At 37.6% G+C, this 3,293-nt stretch overlaps 1 non-coding gene across 1 annotated transcript; it reads right to left on the reverse strand.

Annotated features, from left to right (window-relative positions):
• Nucleotides 1-2,855: 2,855 nt before the first annotated feature.
• Nucleotides 2,856-2,962, reverse strand: LOC121205564 (small nucleolar RNA R71). Its single transcript, XR_005900640.1, has one exon. It is a non-coding gene; the product is annotated as a small nucleolar RNA R71 (small nucleolar RNA).
• Between the last annotated feature and the right edge of the window lie 331 nt (nucleotides 2,963-3,293).

Below are 3,293 nucleotides of genomic sequence, written 5' to 3' on the forward strand. Positions count from 1 at the left end.
CTGGCCGGCCACTACTAATTAAGTGGGGAAATTGACATGCAAGTCCACCCTTTTGATTACATGCACTAATAGATCCTTATAGATTAACATATCACATTTCAAAAGTGTCACACATAAGTCCTATTTACTAAATTCACATGCAATTCACTAAATCGAAGCTTAAAACTTTCACACATTCATATTCACATATTTTAGACAATAATTATCATATTCAAATAATTTGGTGACTCGGTTTAGCGGTCCCGAAATCGCTTTCCGACTAGGGTCACTTTAGGGCTGTCACAGATGATGCATTTGTTACTTGAATACGGTTTGAAAAGGCAAATAGTGTGATATGTTTAGAGATATATATATGTATATAGCCAAGTGAAATGGTCATTTTGGTATGTTCATAGTTGGGAAGTTGGTAATGTTTAGCATGTGATTTTAATATGCTTTGATATAGAGAATGATGATGAAATTAGTTGATGATATTATGGATTGATTGATACATGTTTGGAGTTGAATTTGGCTAAAAATGTTGCGTATATGATGTTTAATTTTGGACTTGTAGTGAGGACCCAAATGGGTGGCATATTGGACTTGTAAATGGCTTATTTTTGCCCACATGGGCAAAGACATGGGCGTGTGTCTCTGTCGTGTTGCTCGAGGGCCATTTCAAAATGAACTTGGGTAGACCACACGGTCGCACACTCATGGGCGTGTGCCGGCCTTGTGGCCAAGTCAGTTTCGACTACGAGTTTGACACACGGGCGTGTCTTGTGGTGATAAACCATAATTTATACATATTTCTATCCCATGTTTAGCACATTTTATGAATGATTTTTTCCTTAAAATTGGTGAATTCGATGCTCCTAATGCCTTAATTTCGTGTTTTATACTTAGCTGAGCATAGGAGAGTGAAAGGAACGAGAAACAGGCCAAAAACAGAGAAAATGAGCCAACGTACGAAATCAACACGGCCTGGACTTCCTCACACGGACAGACCACACGGCCGTGTCCCTTTGGCAAGGTCAAAGCACGAGTTACACGGGTAGATCACATGCCCGTGCCATTTAACAACCTTGACCACGGCCTTAAGCAATCGCACACGGGCATGTCACATGGCCGTGTCCCTGCCGAGCCCAAGTTTAGTCCAATTTATAAAAGGCCAATTTTGAGGGCTCTTAGGCATTCCAAAGCGTATTTAAACACCCGATGAGGCACTTAGATAGGGGACGGAGAGGAGGAAGAAAGGAATTGCTCAAGGAAAGCCGATCGATCCATCTCAAAAGCCGGATTCACCATCAAGACTGAGGATCTCCCTTCAAATTCTTTCAGGAGTTCTGGGTTTTCTTATGTTTTGTTATTTGTATTCTTTTGAGATGTTTTCTTTCATTAGTATGAACTAAAACCCAAAAATACCTAAGGGAAATGAAACCTAAGACGGATCTTGTTATTATTATCTGAATTGTATGATAAATATTTGACTTGTTCTTAATTATGTGTTCTTAATTCTTGTTTTGATATTCCAGGATATTGATTCAAGTTAAGCTCTTATTCAGAGGAGGAATAGACCCTGTCTAAGAGTAAATTTGTCATAATTAAGCAGAGCTGGTTGCACGCCTACAGATAGGGTGACAGGATTTTGCCAGATTAGGCTAAAACCTAATAAGGGGATCCATAGATCGAGTTAATGCAACCCTAGGGCATTAATTAGAAAGAGATTTCAATTATTCAATCTAGGGTTGACTTTGTTAGTCTCGAGAGAGATAATAATATAACTTAGGGATCTCTACGGAACAAGTTGAATGAATAAATCATCCGATTCAGAGTTAAATAACAAGTGAAGTCTAGGTGAATTTTTCCTTAGGTATTGTCTTAATCAATCGAATTTTCCAAAAAGTATTTTCCCAAAATTTCTTTTCTGTGATTTCTTAGTTTAGTTTAGTTAGTTAGATAAACAAAACCTTTTTACTTTTTAGGCTAGATAATAAAAAGAAAGTTGATACTAGTACTTTTAGTTCCTTTGGGTTTGATAATCCAGTCTTGCTAAAGCTATACTACTGTTCGATAGGTACACCTACCTTTATCGTGATAATAGTTAGTTTCAAGAACGATTCATTATAAATATTTAAAACCTGTCACGAATATCACATATCAAGTTTTTGGCAGCGTTGCCGGGAAACTAAGATATTAGGAACACTCAATTTTTATTACTTTAGCCATTTTACTTTTATTGTAATTTAAAATTTTCTTTTCTTTTCTAATTCATCATTTATTTTCTTCTAACAGGTTTTTCTAGTTTATGACCAGAAGAAACCCGCCAGGACCATTATTGTTTGATAGTGAGATCGATCGCACAGTTCGCAGAAACTGAAGAGAAATAAGGCGAAGCTTACGTTACATAGAAGAGCAAGAGGAAGATACTTCAACCACCATCGAGGAGATGGCTGAAAACCAAGAAAATTCGCTACCTCCTGATATTGTTGATAATCAAAATCCTGCTCCACGCACTATGTATGATTATGCTAAACATTCTTTAACAAGGACTGAATCGAGCATAGTTAGACCTGCTGTAGCCGCAAATACTTTTGAACTGAAACCTAACACAATTCAAATGATACAGCAATTTGTTCAGTTTGATGGTTTACAGGACGAAGATCCCAACGCTCACTTAGCAAACTTTTTAGAACAATGTGATGCATTTAAAATTAATGGCGTTTCTGATGACGCCATTCACCTTCAGTTATTCCCTTTTTCATTGAGAATAAGGTTAAACAATGGTCGAACTCGTTAGCACGAGGGTCAATCACTACATGGGAACAAATGACTGAAAAGTTTTTACTAAAATACTTTTGCCGGCTAAAACAGCCAAATTACGTAATGATATCTCTTCTTTTGTACAGATGGATTTAGAAACTTTCTACGATGCATGGGAGAGATATAAGGACCTTTTGCGAAGATGCCCTCACCATGGGTTACCACTCTGGCTATAGGTTCAAACCTTTCATAATGGCCTGAATCCTTCGACTCGACAAATGGTTGACGTAGCTACTGGCAGAACCATCAATAATAAAACACCTGAAGATGCCTATGAATTTATAGAGCAGATGTCACTGAATAACTATCAGTGGCAAGTCATGAGGACAAAGCCAAAGAAAATAGCCATTGTTTATAACGTCGATTCGGCCACCATGCTCTCTAATCAGGTAGAACTCTTGAATAAAAAAATTGATGGTATTCTTAGTTCTTCACAGGTTCACCCAATAATGCAGTGCTAAGCAAATGGAGGTGGATCGAGCAATTCAGAA

The sequence above is a fragment of the Gossypium hirsutum genome, chromosome A08 (assembly GCF_007990345.1).
Source record: "Gossypium hirsutum isolate 1008001.06 chromosome A08, Gossypium_hirsutum_v2.1, whole genome shotgun sequence".
In the NCBI taxonomy this organism is placed as follows: Eukaryota; Viridiplantae; Streptophyta; class Magnoliopsida; order Malvales; family Malvaceae; genus Gossypium; species Gossypium hirsutum.